This window comes from Ovis aries, chromosome 6 (genome assembly GCF_016772045.2).
Source record: "Ovis aries strain OAR_USU_Benz2616 breed Rambouillet chromosome 6, ARS-UI_Ramb_v3.0, whole genome shotgun sequence".
NCBI lineage: Eukaryota > Metazoa > Chordata > Mammalia > Artiodactyla > Bovidae > Ovis > Ovis aries.
In genome coordinates, this window is record NC_056059.1 from 10,273,707 (window position 1) to 10,295,145 (window position 21,439).

A 21,439-nucleotide genomic window follows, 5' to 3' on the forward strand; every position below is an offset into this window, starting at 1 on the left:
TCATTAGTTGTGATGAACAAGTACTGACTTGTGAACTCTAAAACTCATATCCTCTTAAGACTCTCAACTCCATCTCTTCAACTCAGGGAAATCACCACATTTCCCCCCTCCCTTTCTGAAACATCAAAACTTTCATGGAGTTTTCAGTGTCAGTTTCATTCATTTCCCTCTCTCAGAAAGCATAGCAAGGGTCATTTGATATGCAATATCTGAATACCATTTTAAAATATGTTTTAGTCATTATAGATATTATTTCAGAAAGTTGAAGATTGTGTATGTTATTCTATCTTGACCAACAGCAAACATTTCTTATTTTTTTAAAGATATTCCTGAAAAATGAGAACTTTATTTCCTGGACAACTTTTAAGTTAACATCCACACATTAATCTGAAAGAAATGCCTTCTGTTTATCTGTGCCTAGAAGCAATTCTCTTACATATTAACATAGTAATTTTTATAGAAGTTTAAAAACGATGACTTTTTTAAAAGGAAAGTGAACGTGAAGTCACTCAGTTGTGTCCGACTCTTTGCAACCCCATGGACTGTAGCCTACCAGGCTCCTCCCTTCATGGGATTCTCCAGGCAAGAGTACTGAAGTGGGTTGCCATTTCCTTCTCCAGGGGATCTTCCCAACCCAGGGATCAAACCTGGGTCTCCCACATTCCAGGCAGACGTTTTAACCTCTGAGCCACCATGTATATAAATCAAAGCAAGACTGTAATTTTGATACATACCAGGATTTGTTTACTAGTAGGAAAATCATTTCTCCAGTGGCAGAAATGCCTATGTATTTTTATTGTCAATACAAAACACTTATATCAGTCTTTATTTATAGTTGCAGCATTCATGGGATTCAAAACATATACACAGGGAAAATGTTTTCATTTTACAACTGCCAACTGAAAAAAATGTATGAGTAATATTTCAACTGATACTTCTAAATAGACTTTATAATTTTACTAGCAAATACAGTCACCCAACATGCTTGCATTTCTTTTCTTTTTTTTTTTTATTAGAGACAAAATTAAGACTAAACACTTTTCAAGGAACTATGCTTAAGAAATTGGGAAAGGAATAGATACTTCTACCATCTTCAGCATGAAGGTTAGGTTTCTTCAGAATAATATGAAATGTGAAAAATAGAAGCAACAACCCCACAATGTTGAAAAAAATACTTTTTCACCTGAGCAAGGATAATTATAGAGGAAAATCTAACAAAATAATTTTATTCAATTAAGCATTGACAATGTTTAGAGAAGAATGTATAAGAGAGTGAAAGATCTTAAATGGGTATCAAATAGTGTCAGCTGTGTGTCAACTCTGTGTCAAATACATGTCGACTGTATAATAATGTCTAGTCAAGCAGATTTTCATTGCCAGTTGATGAAAGCATCTTGCTTGAAAAATGAAGCTTTACTGCCAGAATGTATAATGTCCATAAGAAAGTTAAAAATCCCAGAGTAAACATTGTTTTTAGTATTTGAAACAGGACAATTTATTTCAGAAACATAAAAAAAATGTTTTTCCAGTTGCATTTGTGTACAGAGAAAGACTCATCATTTGGATTGGTCAGAAATGTAGATTTCAGCCAACTTAAAAATGCAGCAAGAGATGGTTTGGCATTCCATTGACCTCTTCACATATGACACACAATAACAAAGAAATCTCAGTGAAGGACTTCACAAATCAAGGAATGTTACTTATAGTGTTAGATATGACATTAACAGCACTAGATATAACATTAGGAACATCGCTTTGAATAATTTGAGAACTCTGTAATCAGTGTAGAAGACTTTTAATGTGTTTTTCTACACAAAGGAATCAAACTGGTAAGTAAATTTAAAAAAATTGTATTCACTATTAAATGTTATAACAATTTTATTCAAACAACAATAGTTAAATATATAATTTAAATATTTAAATTAATGTAAAAATTTTCAGATGTATGCAAAGTGTTTAATCATGTGTTCTGAAGCTTCAAGGAAAATGAAGCTTCAGTCATATTAAGGTGAACAGAGTGACCAGGGTTTTCATAGACACAGTATTTAAAAACAATATTAATCTTCAAGATATTTCCAGTTTCCAGCTTAATTGCAGTTATAAAAGGATGTACTTATACTAGTTATATTTAGAACTATATTGTTCTTATTTGGATGCTATGAAAATTATGCTTTGTTGTTTTTAAGCTTTCTGTACCTTTATGATATAACACCATGGTATAGAATATATTGGGCTTCCCTGATGGCTCAGTGGTAAAGAATCCAGCTACCAATGCAAGAGACATGGGTTCAATCCCTGTGTCAGGAAGATCCACTAAGGAAGGTAATGGCAACCTGCTCCAGTATTCTTGCTGGGGAAATCCCACGGACAGAGGAAATTGGTACAGTTATAGACTTGGGCTACAGTCTATGAGGTCACAAAAGATTTGCAACGCAACGTAGAGACTAAACAACAAAACCAACCTAGAGTATTTTGGCACGCTGTAGAAAAATTGGAATAAAAGTAATTTTGAGGTGAATGCAATTTAATCTAATTGCAAAAGGGTTTATACTCAAACAAGACAAAGAAGATACTTGAGATTCCTTTGAACAGGAAGTTTTAAATTTGAAAAGACATGTGCAGTGCAGTGATATTATTCAATCTCATTAGTAAACATAACTTTAAAAATATTACCATTTTTGTTATTTCTTCATATTTAAATATTTGTAGCATAAAATATTAATGTTGTAACAATTTCATATTGACTTTTTATGAATTTTTGTATTGTCTATTTTTTTCCTAATCTTACTTTGTTGTTCTCCCCAGAATTCTCCATATAATAACCATAGCACTTCACCCGCTGCTTATTTTCCCAGTTAATCCTATGTTCTTTGTCACTTTTCAAACAATATGGTCTGCAAGGTCTTTTTTAACCTCTGGAAGCTGGGTATATTTATTGGTATACTATGGGATTTCAGGGTTTCTGTGCTAATTCATTATTTTGCCATTGTGCATCATAACATCAACAATTATTTTATCACATCACTGTTAGTAAGTTCTGAGTCATCAAGAGGAATAGCATACTTTTTTTTTTAACATGTTAACATGGCTTAGTTTAAGGTTATGCTCTTTCTTCCTTACCATATACAGATAAATCATGTGTTTCATTACTTTTCCCAACAGCAACTTTTACTCTAATGTCCACTCATATTTCTGCTTTTAAATATTCTTATACAAAATAATTTTAAATGAATTATTTGGTTTATAAATTGGTGTATATCTTATAAATAAGGCATTCTGTCTATTATGTGTATCAGTATCTGGAAAGATCCCCTAGAGGAGGGAATGTCAACCCATTCCAATATTCTTGCCTGGAGAATCTGTTGGACAGAAGAGCTTGGTAGGCTATAGTCGGCAGTGTTGCAGAGTCAGATACAACTGAGCAACATCGCATGCATCAGTCTCAGTCTCAGTTCAGTTGCTCAGATGTGTCTGATTCTTTGCGACCCCATGGAATGGAGCACTACAGGCCTCCATGTCCATCACCAACTCCCTGAGCTTACCCAAATTCATGTCCATTGGGTTGGTGATGCCATCCAACCATCTCATCCTCGGTCGTCCCCTTCTCCTCCTGCCCTCAATCTTTCCCAGCTTCAGGATCTTTTCAAATGAGTAAACTCTTCGCATCAGGTGGCCAAAGTATTGGAGTTTTAGCTTCAACATCAGTCTTTCCATGGAACACCCAGGAGTGATCTCATTTAGGATGGACTGGTTGGATCTCCTTGCAGTACAAGGGACTTTCAAGAGTCTTCTCCAACACCACAGTTCAGAAGTATAATTCTTTGGTGCTCAGGTTTCTTTATACTCCAACTCTCAATTACATTCATAACGACCGGAAAAACCATAGCCTTAATTACACGGACCTTTGTTGATAAAGTTATGTCTTGGATTTTTAATAAACTGTCTAGGATGGTCATAACTTTCCTTCCAAGGAGTAAGGGCCTTTTAATTTCATGGCTGCAGTCACCATCTGCATGGATTTTGGAGCTCCCAAAAATAAAGTCTGACACTGTTTCTACTGTTTTCACATCTGTTTGCCATGAAGCGATGGGACCAGACGCCATGATCTTCGTTTTCTGAATGTTGAGCTTTAAGCCAACTTTTTCACTCTCCTCTTTCACTTTCATCAAGAGGCTCTTTAGTTCATCTTCACTTTCTGCCCTAAGGGTGGTGTCATCTGCATATCTGAGGTTATTGATATTTCTCCCGGCAATCTTGATTCCAGCTTGTGCTTCTTCCAGCCCAGCATTTCTCATGATGTACTCTGCGTAAAAGTTAAATAAGCAGGGTGACAATATACAGCCTTGACGTACTCCTTTTCATATTTGGAACCAGTCTGTTGTTCCATGTTCGGTTCTAACTGTTGCTTTCTGACCTGCATATAGGTTTCTCAAGAGGCAGGTCAGGTGGTCTGGTATTCCCATCTCTTTCAGAATTTTCCACAGTTTATTGTGATCCACACAGTCAAAACTTTGGCATAGTCAATAAGGCAGAAATAGATGTTTTTCTGGAACTCTCTTGCTTTTTCCACGATCCAGCAGATGTTGGCAATTTGATCTCTGGTTCCTCTGCCTTTTCTAAAACCAGCTTGAACATCTGGAAGTTCACGGTTCACATATTGCTGAAGCCTGGCTTGGAGAATTTTGAGCATTACTTTACTAGTGTGTGAGATGAGTGCAATTGTGCAGTAGTTTGAGCATTCTTTGGCATTGCCTTTCTTTAGGATTGGAATGAAAACTGACCTTTTCCAGTCCTGTGGCCACTGCTGAGTTTTCCAAATGTGCTGGCATACTGAGTGCAGCACTTTCACAGCATCATCTTTCAGGCTTTGAAACAGCTCAACTGGAATTCCATCACCTCCACTAGCTTTGTTCATAGTGATGCTTCCTAAGGCCCACTTGACTTCACATTCCAGGATGTCTGGCTCTAGGTGAGTGATCACACCACTGTGATTATCTTGGTCATGAACTTTTTTGTACAGTTCTTCTGTGTATTCTTGCCACCTCTTCTTAATATCTTCTGTTTCTGTTTGGTCCATACCATTTCTGTCCTTTATTGAACCTATCTTTGCATGAAATGTTCCCTTGGTATCTCTAATTTTCTTGAAGAGATCTCTAGGCTTTCCCATTCTGTTGTTTTCCTCTTTTTCTTTGCACTGACCACTGAACAAGGCTTTCTTATCTCTCCTTGCTATTCTTTGGTACTCTGCATTCAGGTGCTCATATCTTTCCTTTTCTCCTTTGCTTTTCACCTCTCTTCTTTTGACAGCTATTTTTAAGGCCTCCTCAGACAGCCAGTTTGCTTTTTTGCATTTCTTTTTCTTGGGGATGATCTTGATCCCTGTTTCCTGTACAATGTCACTAACCTCTGTCCATAGTTCATCAGGGACTATCTATCAGATCTAGGCCCTTAAATCTATTTCTCACTTCTGTAAAATCATAAGAGATTTGATTTAGGTCATACCTGAATGGTCGAGTGTTTTTTCCCTACTTTCTTCAATTTAAGTCTGAATTTGGCAATAAGGATTTCATGAACTGAGCCACAGTTAGCTCCTGGTCTTGTTTTTGCTGACTGTATAGAGCTTCTCAATCTTTGGCTGTAAAGAATTTAATCAGTCTGATTTTGGTGTTGACCATCTGGTGATATCCATGTGTAGAGTCTTCTCTTGTGTTGTTGGAAGAGTATGTTTGCTATGAGCCACACATTCTCTTGGCAAAACTATTAGCCTTTGCCCTGCTTCATTCTGTTCTCCAAAGTCAAATATGTCCTTACTCCTGGTGCTTCTTGACTTCCTACTTTTGCCTTCCATTCCCCTATAATTAAAAGGACATCTTTTTTTGGGTGGTAGGTCTAAAAGGTCTTGTAGATCTCACGGAACTATTCAATCTCAGCTTCTTCAGCATTACTGGTCAGGGCATATACTTGGATTGCCATGACGTTGAATGGTTTGCCTTGGAAACGAACAGAGATCATTCTGTCATTTTTGAGATTGCATCCAATAACCGCATTCTAGACTCTTTTGTTGATTATGATGGCTACTCCATTTCTTCTAAGGGATTGCTGCCCACAGTAGTAGATATAATGGTCATCTGAGTTAAATTCACCCATTCCAGTCCATCTTAGTTTGCTGATTCCTAGAATGTCAACTATAATTTTTTTATATTTTATTTCTCCCTTACATCATAACAAAATCTAAATTTTATTTTTTAAATAAAGTATATAGGAAATGTTTATCAATGTTACAGAAATCAGTCTTATACTGCTTACCACATAGCAGGCCAGTAAATCAAGAGAAGAGTTGTTATGCCAAGGAATAGTGACTTTATTCCAAAGCTAGCAGACCTAGAAGATGGTGTACTCATGCCACAAAGAACCATCTTGCCTGTGTTTGGCTCCTAGTTTCTTCAATAGATTAAAGAGGGGGAAATAAGGAGGTAAAGAAAAAAGGCTATAAAAGTTGTTTCAAATATTCCTGGTTCTGGCCAGATTCTGAAGAGGTATGTTAATTTCTTCTTTTCTGCAATCATTCACAGTTGAGCCAGGTCAAGTTGTTTCCTGTGAGCTAAAGGAAGGTATTTTAGCTTAACACTCAGGCATGTGACACAGGGGGCTTCCCTGGTGGTTTAGTGGTAAAGAATCTGCCTGCCAGCTGCAGGACATGCACATTCGATCCCTGGGTCAGGAAAATCCCCGGGAGGAGGAAATGGCAATCCAGTCCAGTATTCTTGCCTGGAAAATTCCATGGACAGAGGAGCCTGACTTGTTACACTCCATGGGGTTGCAGAGTCAGACATAACCGAGCACACACATGCCTGGGACATAGGGTTCCAGGGGATGAGTCTCCCTGTATCCTTTAGGCTATAGGCAACAAGGAACTGCCTCATTTGAAAAGACCCTGATGCTGGAAAAGATTGAAGGCAGGAGGAGAAGGGGTTGACAGAGGATGAGATGGTTGGATGGCATCTCCAACTCAATGGACATGAATTTGAGTAAGCTCCAGGAGTTGGTGATAGACAGGGAGGCCTGGCCTGCCGCAGTCCAAAGGGTTGCAAAGAGTCAGACACAAGTGTGCGACTGAACTGAACTGATGGGCAACATTGCTTTAGTGATTGACTTACAGCAAAAGCAATAGAAGAAAGTCTAAAGTAAAAGAAACCTATAAGAAACTTTAAAAATCCATTATGGAGTCAGATGTTCTTTCCTATTATCAGTTAATTTTTATATTATAATAATAATGCTCACGTCCAATGTGCTATGCCTTGCCTTACTCTTTGCGACTTCATGGACTGTAGCCCATCAGGCTCCCCTCTCCATGGAATTTTCTAGGCAAGAGTACTAGAGTGGGTTGCCATTTGTGACTCCAGGGAATCGTCCCAACCCAGGGATCGAACCTGTGTCTCCTGCATTGGCAGGCAGATTCTTTACCACTGCACCACGTGGGAAGCCCTTATTATATTAAGAATAGTAAAAGTTACATTAAGATTATTTTTGGGCAAAAGAGGAAACTGCATTCATTATAGTTAAGAAGCGTGGGATATAGTTAGTGCATCTTACTATCAGAACATTGCCCTATTCTCCTCAAGTTGATACTTTTATGGAGGATTTCTTATCACAGAGCCTCAAAATAAATTATTAATAAGTGGATACCTCACCAGGTTTATGTCTACATTTATGCTGCCTTCTAATTATTTTTATTAAGAGCAAGATTCCATTGGAAGCTTTATTTTATTGTATTATACCATGTAAACTGTTAGAGACATACTGAAGGAAAAAACAAAGCGTCTTAGCCCATTTATACTACTATAACAAAATACTGCAGACTGGGTTAGGTTATTAAAAAAAATTTTTTTTCACAGTTCTAAAGATTGTAAATCCAAGATCTGGGTACCAGTATGATTGGGCAAGGGCCCTCTTTAAGTCACAGATTAAGTACCTTGCAAGGGTCCCACCTCAAGTACCACATGTTGAGCATGATGTCTGCAACATATGGATTTGGGGGTAATAATTCAGACCATAGCAGTTCCCATCAATTTCTAATAATCCTAGGCCATTTTTATTATTAAAATAACATGAAAATTATTACAAAAAATGGCTTGAGGCAGTTTTCAATTGGTACCAGCTCTAAAGGATGGTGAGGCAGTTTATAAGCTGAATCTTGTGTTACATGGTTCACTGTCACTCTGGGTTCTTTAAAATCAAAGACCCATTTAATAACTGCATATGTCATTAAGCTTTATTACACTATTCTTCCTCTTCACTGGCTTTGTCCTTCTCATAAGGTATAAAATGTATAAATGCATTAATTGATAGTGCTTACTTTCATTCTATATCCTAAAGTATTGTAGTTTCATCTATATTCTTTAAAGGAAAAAAAAATTGTTTCTCCTTCTAATGGCAACAGTGCTTCTTAGTGTTTTTTAAAAACTTTTTTGATAGTGCTTTCTTGCTAAATACAGACCATTATTTTTGTCTTACTCTAAATCATAGTCATTCATTGAGATATTGTTTAACATTCTAGGAGTTATTGTTCACCTGAAAAATCAAATGTGTCTTTCAGAAGGAGATCAACATATTTAAACAATTAGAATATGTCACCCAATTCTTTTTTTTTTCATTACTGTGGCTTATTTTGACAATTATTAGCTCAAAGACCACCAGTACAAGATTGATTAGGAATAAAAATGAAAAACATGCTCATATGACCATAACCTTTCTGTAATGTTCAGTCCAGTCATAAATGTAACTTAGTGTTCCCAATAATCACTTTCTTGACAATGAAGTCATTTTGATTTATCTCTACTTTTGGAGAAACTCAAGATTATGGTTACAATCTTTTATTCTAGAACTTGCCTCCCTTGTGACAAAGAACCTCTTGTCCTTTCAGTAATGTTCATCATCACATCACAGTGCTAAATAAACAAAACAGAAATGGATAAGATGTGAGTATATGAATGATTTATTAAGAGTGGAAAATTTGAAACTGCCTACTCATACTAAGAGTCTTCCCAAATAAAATTTCTACAAAATGACCTTCACAAATATATGCTTTTGTAAGATACACACACACACACACACACACACACACACACACACACACATGCAATGTCAGTAGAGTAATACACAATTATATGTTTTTGGCATTGAAGTTGTCACAGCTGGTTATTAAATGAAAAACAGGTATTAATAAATAAAACCTGATGACTCAAGTGTCATTTTACAATGTCAGTCCTATATGTACTATGGAAACTTTATATTTAATTACACAAACTGTCACTGGGAAATAAAATCAGTTTTAAAATGACTTCAATTTGAAACCATGTACAGAAACCCTGTGATAACAAAACAAAACTGTGCAAAGCCAGCATAGTCATTTTTAAAATATACTGAAATAAGAGGTGCTCAAAGGAGAAAATTGGAAATACAAGGATTTTTATATCAATGCCATACCATATAACTAAGCAAAATTTTAGCTGAAGCATAAATCTCCAAGGAGGGCAAATAATTTAAAGTGTAGGTCACAAAGCTTATAGTAAACGAGGCAAAGAAAGACAAATTGTAGGAACATCATCCATAATATTACTTTATGTTGCATGCTGAAATATGCATATAAAAACCTGTCTCTTCAGCATCCTCTTCTCTGCCTCACTGGAGGTAGAGGTTAATCCTTATCTTCAGAGAGTTCCACTCAATTCCCTCATAGCTGCCCTTGTGTTCCCATTCCATGAGCAACCTTGTTCATGCGAGATGATAAACTTGATAACTCAGACATTTCTTCATGCCCCTCCAAGCCAATATCTTTTCCTTAAAATCTTATAAAACCAGATTATTGTTCAAAGTCATATTGCCTTACTGATGGAAATCACTTTAATAAATGGAGAAAAACCTGCAAAGAACAGTTGCTTTAATACATGTTCTACAAAAATAATTTTAAATGCAACTTACTTATAAAGTTACCATCTTCTCCTGACACTTAGGCCCCACAGTTCTGAGTCTTTCTCTAATGCACTGGCTGCTTCATATTAACACCCAGCTCCTCTTTGAGGTCTCCCTGCCTGAGACAATGCCCTCAAAATATGATTATTCAGTCATCTTTTTAATTAAATTCCCATCCCATGCTCAATGCTGGTTATAAGGAGAAAAATCTGATAAGTCAATTTGTCAGTATTGACATCTGTTCACATAAGTACCTCATTTAGGCCAAATAGTTATGGTTGACTATCAAACACTTGTAAGAGGCAATATCTGACACATTTTGACTGTTAAGAGCTTTCACAGCATATTGTGGAAAACTTACTCCAATTACATAAAAGGTCATCCTTTGTGAAACATAGATATGCTTACTAAAGTTCCTTGCAGCATTTTCCTGTGCATAGAGCAGGAAACAGTACTTAGAAAACAGTGAATGGCATGCTATTTATATTTTGGTTACTAAAATCATTATTTAATATGTGATCATGAAGCTTGATTATATGTATCCCTACCTGTTCCTAAAATTAAGAATTATATTTAAAATGTATGTACTGGAATGAGTATTGTTGTCCTCACCACATGACAGACCAATAAATCAAGACATGAGTTGTTGGGAACAGGAATAATGACTTTATTTGGAAAGCTAGCAGATGGAGATGGTGGAATAGTGTACCAAAGAATTATTTTCCCTAAGTTAGGATTCTTTTATCTTAAAAATGTAGGGGACATATGATTGTTGCAGAGTTCTTGGTTCAGGCCAGATCCTGGAGGGGATGTGCTAATTCTTTGTTCTTGCAACTGTTCATTGAAAGTGTCCGTTGTAAGTCTGGTTAAGATGTTCCTGTAAACCTCCAACAGGACAAATATTTTCTGTTCTGCAACTTTTAAAAATCTCTGTATGAGTGGAAAAGTGTTCCACCTTAAACAGTCAAGTCTGGGAGGCAGGGCCTTGAGAATGGGCTATCATGTATCTTTCAGGCTGTAGGCAACAGTCTTTACAAAGGTGCAGAGCCAGCATAGGTAGCCAAGCACAAAGGTAAGAGCTAAAGGAATAGATCCAATATGGAGTCAGTGTTATTGCTCTGTTAACAGTACATTACTGTTGAAATCAGTAAGATATGATGTTTTAACAGTTATACATGTGAGAAGTGAAATATAACTGAGAATATCCTATCTTGACTTACTGGCAGAATTCTAAAAGATAAAGAATGAAGAAGTTCAATTCTAGGAAGAAAAAAATTTAAAAACTAAATTGTAAATGACTCACAGAAATTTGGAAGATTTGTACGTTGGAGCATTCAAACAATGAAACTCTCCTCCTCACCAAGATAAACCCCTTCATTATGATTCTCACATCCAGGGTTTTGTGTTTAAGGGTTCCTGTCACTCTTCTTTTAAAATCATAATGGTTGATTATTTAAGTCATCTTCGATTATATCTGAGGACACAGGACATGAAAGAAAAAGCATTTATTTCTTCAATTCCCTGGGTCATTCAACTTGAGGGCCAGTCTTCTAAGGCTTCAATCCAGCAAATGAAATACTCAGCAATTTATTCTTACTTCTCTTTAACCACAGCCACATTTGGCCTTTCTGCCCATTGTGCATAGCAGACACTGCTACCAAAAGCCTTTCCCTCTCTTAATAGCTAGAATGATCTTCTCCACCTTATACTAGTCCTGTAATCATTATGAGTCCACTCCATTAAATCTTCTACTCTTGACTCACATGTCTTCATGGATTCCTATGTTTAGAGCCCAAATATGATATAAAGACATAAAAGTGTTGAACAAATGAAAAACTGAATTACTGGGGATCGGGGTGGGAGTAAACTAATAATGCACATAACTATCAAGATAACAAGATGGATTACCATTTGGTCTATCCTAATTTATATTGACCTTTCCACATTTGGCAAAACACATCCCTACCAATATTTTTCTCCCTTTTTGCGTTTTTGCAGTACAGTCTCCACAGGTCAAGTATTCCTACCATTGCAAAATTCTCGGTGTTTACTGGCAATGCCTATCCTATTACAACTTGAGCTTTTGTGTATAGGTTCTAAGTTTTCCCAGATTTAACTGAACTGTGAGTATCAATGAAATTACAATAACACTGAAAAAAGGAAAATAATTACCAATCAAATATTATACTTTACTCATTGTGCAAAAAAGAGACTGATAATGAACAGTTTTATACTGAAGGCTGATGATACACTGGAGATTAATGAAGAACTGTAATGGAGGAGTATGGTTATTATGTCTTTAAAAACATAATGAAATATGGGAAGAAGAGAAGAGAGAGTAGCATTACTGACCTCTAAGAATGACTTGAGAAATGATAAGCTATAAAATATAGATAAAGGGGAAATAGTGGTTAGGTGTTTCACTTGTATTTGGATTAGGTTAAATTTTTATATTAATAGTACTGAAAATGTAGGTCAGACACTCAATTGTGAGGTCTTAGCTGAAGTTATAACCTAGGCCTCTGACACTTCCACACAAATTAATAACTCTTTTTTTGTTGTTTGTTTTATTTTTTAAAATTTTAATCAGAGGCTAATTACTTTACAATATTGTAGTGGTTCTCTTGCCTGGAAAAGCCCATGGACTGAGGAGCCTAGTAGGCTGCCGTCTATGGGGTCGGTAAGAGCCAGACACGACTGAGTGACTTCACTTTCATGCATTGGAGAAGGAGATGGCAACCCACTCCAGTGTTCTTGCCTGAAGAATCCCAGGGGCAGGGGGAGCCTGGTGGGCTGCCGTCTATAGGGTTGCACAGAGTCGGACACGACTGAAGCGACTTAACAGCAGCAGCTGAAGTTATAGATTTGGAAGCATCAGGGTTGAAATGGGAAATATAGATGTGGAATTTTGAACGAAGGATATGAAAAGAAAGCAGGAAGGACCATGAGAAATGTTGCAGCAATTGAAAGTGAACATAAAAAAAAAATTAAAGATCTTAAATATAAACAGACTTTTAAGATGTTTGATGACAGAAGGAAAGGAAGTAGATGAAAGTAGAAATATACACCGTGTGGGAGAGGGTACAGTGAATGAACAGGTATATTAACTCTACAGATTATATATTTTATTCCTTAGATGTTTCATACATTTTATTTTATGTGAAAATATACGTATTTCAATACGAATTGCCTAATTAATCAATTACTCTTTTTTATATTTTCACCTTTATGCTATGTATCTCAGTGCCCAAATGTTCATCACAGACTACAATATCTTATTTTTTGTCAATTCCAAAAATAGTAGAACCCTCTTTTTATTACCTGAAAATGTTTACTAAGAGTGCACTATGTCAGATAGTAGCATTAAACTTTTATTTTCATTATCTTTCATTTTCATTATTGCCTCATTTCATTAGGACCGTGTATACACATGGTAGTGCTTCCCTGGTGGAGCAATACTAAAGAATCCACCTGCAGTGCAGGAAGCGCTTTCAATCTCTATATTAGGAAGATCCCTTGAAGAAGGGAATGATAACCCACTCCAGTATTCTGGCCTGGGAAATCCTATGGACAGAGAAGCCTGGTGGTCTACCGTCCATGGGGTTACAGAGTATCAGATACAACTTAGTGACTGAACAACAACAATAGTATATATGTCAACTGTGTCATCGTTGCTTTAGATATCTGCTTGCAGCCATTGTTCAGCCATCATGGTTAAGGTCATGAGAAAACTTAGCTAAAATTATCTTTCTTACTTTTTTGGATAATAATCAAACTCATTTAGAAAAGTCATCCCATGTATGTTTCAGTTAACTTTGTACAAATTATTATTGTAATAATTATTACTTAAGTTTTGCTCTTAATTATGATAATCTCACAAATTTATGTTGGTGCTTACTACAAGGAAAAGGTGAGGTATGTATATATAACTGATAACAAATTCATGACTTCCTTGCAAAAGATTATATTATAAATGTAACAAAATAAATATACATCAAAGTCTAGTCAAGAGCACTCTAGCACTCTTCATATATGAATCATGTTACATGTCTACTTTGGAAGAAGTGGCATGACCTAATATCTTATTTTGGATGTTTCACACATTGGATATTAGATATATCATCATTTGCCAATGACTTAAAGTGAACCATGTCAAACGAATTGAAATATCTAGTCAATAAAATTGGAAAAAGAGACTATTTTGTACTACGAAATAGAAAATAGTACAATAGTCTATATTCTTATATTATTATGATATTAATAAAATTCTTCTTCCTGTTACCTTGAAAGTCCTACTTCAAACCAGTTGTAACATACTAGATTAAAATGATTTATGCATATAAAATATTCCTCTGAATATTACAGCATTTCCATCTTTCATATATTCTCCCTAGCTTTAATATTTTGGTTTCCTTTGTTTAATCTTAGCTTACCACAGGAGTTTTATCTATGATTTCTGTGATTGTAATGGTATTATTTCAAATACTTTTTTACTTGATTTTAAATTGTGATTTAATCATTATCAATTAAATTGAAACCTTATGAAGGTTATTTATAATTTCTATATGTATTTTGTATATGTAATATTTTAGCAATCAGTTATGCCCAATTCATAAGTAGAGAACCTGTATCATTTTAACTGATAACATTTGGCCAGCTTTATACAGATGCAGTATTAAATGATAATGACCATATATTCACAAATAGAATAGCATGTGTGCTAACATATGAAAAATGATTGTATATGAATGTTTTCTATACAGAGTGACAGTATATTAGCTTAGGTTGTGGTTAGAACACTGGTTGTAAATTAAATGCCAATAATAATTATTGGGTTTATATAGTCATATCTACTGCTATAATCAAAGAATATATGACTAGGTAAACTTTACTCATTAGAAATCAGCATATATATGATTAGAAATTTAGGTGCTCCAAATATAAAAGAACTGTGGAAATGTTTGCAGCCATTTATAATTCAGTGACTAAAAAAGTTTATTTTGTAAGAAAAATGAAATGCCCTAAAAGTTTATTTTGTAAGAAAAATGAAATTCCCTAAAAGTTTATTTTCTATAATGACTTCTTTAAAAAATAAATTTAGTACCTAATTCATTCCATAATCATTTTGGAGCCTGTTCTACTGCTGCCTAGAGCATGTGCTTTGTCTTCCACTTGAGTAGTCCAATACAAATTAAGCAATATTAGTATACCACTTTGTTACATAATTTCATAGGAGCTGACAATATGGTACAGACAATTTCAAAGGATGTATAGGCCACTGAATCTTACCATGTGGATCTAAAGATGTCATATTTTAGGTCTTTTGAATAGGGAATCCATTTAGCTTCAGACGAGATTTTGGCTAGGACTTCAGGTTAAGAGTGAAACAGCTGCAGGAGTAGAAGTATTGCTTCCTGTTGCAAGTGTTGAAACCTGAAGCAAGTCCACTCCCCAGCCAATGAGTGGGGCCCTGTGGCCTGACTGAGTCTCAGCCACGCCCCTTAGGAGTGGCAACCATGGCAGTGTCTTCTGACATCCTTCCTGTTAATAGGTGCTAGCAGGTTTGAGACAGATGTGAGTAGAGAATTTTAGAGCTAGGAAGATTTACATCTGATTTATTGGGCTAGATGGAGAGCTGAGTATGCTTTTTCACTGACTGTGTTCTCTTTTAACACCTCTAGATAGGGGGCAGATAGGAGGTAAATTAATTAATTTGTCAGTGTCAGTGATCATCATAGTTTAAAGTATGTAAGAAGAATCACCAGGATAATCTATTTTAAAAAAAAATCGAGCCTCCACCCTGGAAATTATAATTGAGCTGTTTGGTGTGAAGCCCGAGGATTTGTGTCGAGACCAATGCAAGAGATCAGTTCAGTTCAGTTCAGTCACTCAGTTGTGTCTGACTTTTTGCAACCCCATGAATCGCAGCACCCCAGGCCTCCTGTCCATCACCAACTCCCGGAGTTCACCCTGAGTCGGGTCCATCTAGTCAGTGATGTCATCCAGCCATCTCATCCTCTGTTGTCCCCTTCTCCTGCTGCCCCCAATCCCTCCCAGCATCAAAGTCTTCTCCAATGAGTCAACTCTTCGCATGAGGTGGCCAAAGTACTGGAGCTTCAGCTTTAGTATTCCTTCCAAAGAAATCCCAGGGCTGATCTCCTTCAGAATGGACTGGTTGGATCTCCTGGCAGTCCAAGGGACTCTCAAGAGTCTTGTCCAACATCACAGTTCAAAAGCATCAATTCTTTGGTGCTCAGCCTTCTTCACAGTCCAATTCTCACATCCATACATGACTACTGGAAAAACCATAGCCTTGACTAGACGGACCTTAGTCGAGGAACATTGTAGATTTTAAAATTTAAGTATCAGCAGCTTGTGACTTACTTCTGAACCAAGACACATTTTAGCAGGGCAACAATCAAGTGTGTGTGTGTGTGAATCTACAACATTACTAAAGGAAAATATATATATATATATATATTTTGCAGATTTATTTTCATCTGGTAGAATAGCTACAATTAGTATATTATTTATAAGCCATATTGGGAAAAATTCAATATATAAATTAGTGAAGTTGCCACAGTCACTACTACCTCTCTGATATTTCAAAGAAATAATAAAATACATAGTTCAATAAAGAAAATTTTGTGGAGAGATACCACACCCGGGGTCGCAAACGACTTGGACACAGCAACTAAACAACAATAAAAGCACACCTAAAAATATCGTAAGCTTTCAGAAGTTTTTATACTGTAGACTACTTTAGCTCATCTTCAGCAAATGCATATGTTCATTTATTTCTATGAAAATATCATTTTGACTTACATGGTCAAAACTTTGCATGAATGTCAATGTGTGGATTAACCCAGGCATTGAACCCAGGTCTTGCGCATCGCAGGTGGATTGTTTACCATCTGAGCCACCAGAGAAGCCCACCTATAAAGATAGAAAGCTATAGTTCGAATATCTCAGAAGACCATGAAAAGCAAACCTTTTTGGAAAGGAAACTCAAGTGAAAAAGAGAAAAAAAATAATAAAATGACTTAAATTTGCATTGAAATAAACTTCAAAATCTTTAATAAATATTCATTTGATAGAAATAAAAGTCAAGTAATGCATGACTTAGTAATAATCTCTATATGTACATAATAGATATTTCTAGATCTTGAGAAATATCTATTCTTAGAAATCAGATATTCTGCATTGAGACTCTAACAGAAAGCCTGTTTCCCTTTATTTTATGTAGGGAAAAATATAATACATTTAAACATCAACTCAAGCCTCTAGTCAACATAAAATATAGCTAAAACACCAGAAACTAGTGCTTATGTATAAGTAGCAAACTGTTACCTTAAAGTATAAAATTCTTAAAACATTATTTTCTGATCACAAATAAAAATACCTATGATTTCTCTAAGAATCTATGAAAGAAACTTTGATCAATTGCAACCAAATAGGAAATGTCTCAACAGAAGAGACAAGGAAATGAAAGACTGAAGGTCCCCATATATTGTTAGATATAGTCACAAGGAAAAATGGAAATGTTATTCTCATGAGAGCCAAGATATGTATTATATGAAAGGGACAGTTACAGTGTAAATGCATTGTAAGAGTACAGACAGGTTGAGAACTGATAATAGGCTATTAGAATGGACTTGTGAGTTTGAAGAAAGCAGATTTTGTGAACTGAAAGTGCCAAATTCATTCTACAGGAACATGGAAAGGGATGAAGTTACAATTTGGTAGCTAGTGAAAAGAACTCCTCTTTTGAGAAGAGTCTCTTTTGAAACAGTGCAAAAAGACTATTGCAATAGGGAGAATGCTTGGAACATTAGATCTAGAAATGTTTCAAAATTAAATAGAAAAAAAAAAAGGTTTTTCCTTTGTAGGGAAGTGTAAGCAAGGCTAGCAAGCACTTTGTGATGGAGTAGAGCAAGCAGATGGAAGTGAGCAGATGGCATGATAGGGGTATTTAACAGGAATATATTCTCTTCTGAAGTCAGTCAGTTATTAGAATGTTTTAAGGGTTTAAGATTTTAAGCATAGAATGCTATGCTTCTCTGTGGTTGCTTAAGCTGGAGTGAGCCTATAAGGGGAGAAGAGCCTGACTCCAGTTGAGTCAAGTCAACTCACTGGGTCAATAGCAGATAAAAGCAAGAGCTTGGTTTTTACATATGCACTGTGTATATAAAGATAGATGATAAATTTAAAAGATAGAAAAATAAAAGACAGCATCTGGACAGTAAACATAGGTCTGCTTGATTTCAGGTAACTATGAAAAGTAAACTTTTATGACCCTAACTTCTTACCCTTTCTAGGTCTCAGGTACCTTAGTGGTATAATGAGTCATAAAATCAGATGGTCTTGATTCTAGCTACTCATTGTAGCTACTCTACCAGATGAAAATAAATCTGTTAAATAATATATTTTTTTCTTTCAGTCATAGTCATCCACCCTATGACTAAATCATAAAGACTGTCACAGAATTAAGACAGCTAAAATCAGGAAAGCAGATGTAGAGGCATTAGAAAGAAGATAGAGGTGGACCCTTCATTCTGCTTGTTGTCAGGAACATTGCTGCAGGTACAATCACTTTGTTCTGAGATAAGGTATTGTTGTTGTTGTTGTTGTTGTTGTTGTTACTCTCCAGAATAGAAACAAAATTTTCGCTTTTATTCCCAAAGGTGGAGGGGGAAAATGCCAGGAGAAGATAAAAATGAAAAATGGAAGTTAAATAGTCAATCAGTTGTGTCTGACTCCTTGCGACCCATGGACTGTAGCCTCCCAGGCTCCTCTGTCCATGGACAGATTCTTTACTGTCTGAGCCCATTCTGCAGATAAATAATTTTTGCCACAACTGTCATTGGAAAATATCTTATTTGCTAAATTATTTATTTCACTTTTCCTATGAGAAATTATATAAAAATGTAATTGTTTTAGTGTTTGAAATCTGATCATGTGAATGCAAGTAAATATTTTTTCCATTATGTATAAGAGATAACTAGTGGATAAAATAAATAAAACTGTTTCTGAACTCTTATAAGAATATGTATCTTATTAATTTTGCCAAATATCCTATCTTACACTGCATACCCTGACTTCTTTCAAGTGCATTGATATTCTAATTAGCTCTGTTGGATGATTAGGACAATTCTGCATGAGTGCTAAAGGGCAGACTAAGGACTAAGCAGAATTAGGGTACATGCAGAGAATATTTTTTTTTTGAAGAATAAAATATATGCAAGTTGCACATACAAGAACATTTCCAAACATTAGCCTGAAGCTTTTGTGATTTTGTTTCTCTCATTTGATGAAGTAAGCGATTTCCAGCAAAATCGTTGCTCTGCTTCATGTCTTACTGATAATAGATTATGATGCTTATGCAAGTCCACCTACAACCCTTTGGCCATTACTTCCATTGCATTTGATCACTGTCCAACTTTGCGTTTAGTCAGCTTTCTGCCTGATTCTCAGAAAGCTCAGAATGACTTTCATCACAAGGGGTGCACGGAGGTTGCTTATAATCTGTTTAGCAAGAAGAGTTGTGCAGATGCCTTGCTCCCTCTACCCTCAGGGTCAGGTGTCTTCCTGCACAGCGATCTGTCTTGGACATGAGGACCTGAGGGGGAGAACGGCAGACAGTCTGTTCTGTGTCGTGCTCAAGGGCCAGCAGCAGGGTGAGTTCTGTGCGGTGCTCCCAGAGCCAGCAGCAGAGCGCTCTGCATATGGTCCTTTTAAAGATTTAACGATTAGGCTTTAGGTTCAGTCTGAGGGAAAGATTGATTGATTTTAGCATATTGGTGAACCCTCGCTTCAGGCTAGGAATAAAAACCTTACTTCTCAAGTCTGACGTTATTACTTTTCATTTGTTGTTATTGATTAGCTGTCAGTGATAAGATCTTGCCTCTCAAAACAAGACAGGTGCTGGTGGAGATTTTTCCTTATAAAAAGCATATGTAGAAAACAACTTATAGAAAATAGAAATAAAGAAGATAAAAATGGAAACAAATGTACATGCCATTTTGGAAATAGTAGTTAGATATAAAATATTGATATATTATAACTTTACTGACTCAGAGATAATATTAAGGAAAAAATTAGTGAGACACTTTTCACAGGTGACCCACACATGTTTATCTAACTTAGGTGCATATATACACACATACACACACACACATGTCACAATATATGTGTGTTTATATGTGTATGTATTCCTATTATCTCTACTCCATAGCTTGATTTTCTTAGGAAAGGAGTAGGGCGTATTTAAGACTTTTGTTAAAAGATCATTTTTAACCAGTTTCTTCACAAATAATCATGAAAAAAGCCAAATAATAACAATGTCTGTAAAGGAAGGCAGAGGACATTTTATTTTATATTAATCATATGAGTAAAATAAAATGAAAACATAAATTGAGAAATTAAATATACATAACTGGAAGTAATCGAATAGTATAAATTGGGAAAGAGGAAGGATTTTATTACATTAATGTATTTTTTGAAAGATGTATGTAAATATGAAATGAAAAACACTGTCAAAAAGTACACTCTACAGTGTACAAAGAATGCTATCCACAGTGATTTCATTAATGAGTTCTGTTTCTTTGTATTTACAATTGCTGTGTTATTGTTATTTATTTTTATATCCAAACAGTGAAATGGAATATGGAGCATCACAAGACTTGAAGATGTGAGCTGTGCCCCCAAGCAACCGTAAGTAATTCTGAATGTTATGAACTAACTCTGAATGGGGATTCATGTGACAAAGCTCTGTTATGTCTAGGACTCACTCTATTGTTGGGAGTTCTCCAAATTAACATCCACATAGACTACAGTTTTTACTAAAGTAAAAGTAACATAAATTCACTAATTAGAAGTTCAGTTATATATTTTCATCAATATTAACTGCAGCAATTTTCTCTAATAACAAATGATATTTTTATAAGAAGAATGTTTAATCAATGATGTTAATAATATTGAAAGTCACTTAATCATGTCTGACTCTGTGACCCCATGGACTGTAGCTAGGCTTCTTTGTCCATGAAATTCTGTAGGCAGAATACTAGAATGAGTAGCCATTCCCATTTCCAAGGGATCTTCCCAACCCAGAGATTAAACCCAGGTCTCCTTCATTGCAGGCAGATTCTTTACCATCTGAACCACTATAAGATTAGCAACGCAAAATGAGTTGTTTTTTTTTTTTTTAAAGTCCAATGTTGAATTGATTTTATCACTGCTTATGGATTTCCCATAGATAATTTTCTTTTCCACACCTTGGACAAACCGCTTTACTTGACTCACTGTTGGTCCACCACTGGAAAGGATGCATAGCAAGTACTTCACATTGAGTGTAACAATATTTAAGTTTCAAAACACCTAAATGACATTGAAATTAAATTAATTAGAACTATCTAAGATGTGTTTGGCAGACATTCAGTTCAACTTGCTGTAAGAAGGAATTTATTAA

At 35.6% G+C, this 21,439-nt stretch overlaps 1 long non-coding RNA gene across 1 annotated transcript in view; it reads left to right on the plus strand.

The window, feature by feature from the left end:
• Window positions 1-21,439, plus strand: part of LOC121819803 (uncharacterized) — a 168,416-nt gene that overhangs the window by 142,269 nt on the left and 4,708 nt on the right. Inside the window, exon 3 of the long non-coding RNA XR_006060103.2 lies at window positions 20,627-20,685. This is a non-coding gene — a long non-coding RNA (uncharacterized LOC121819803). The remainder of the gene's footprint in view (window positions 1-20,626; window positions 20,686-21,439) is intronic.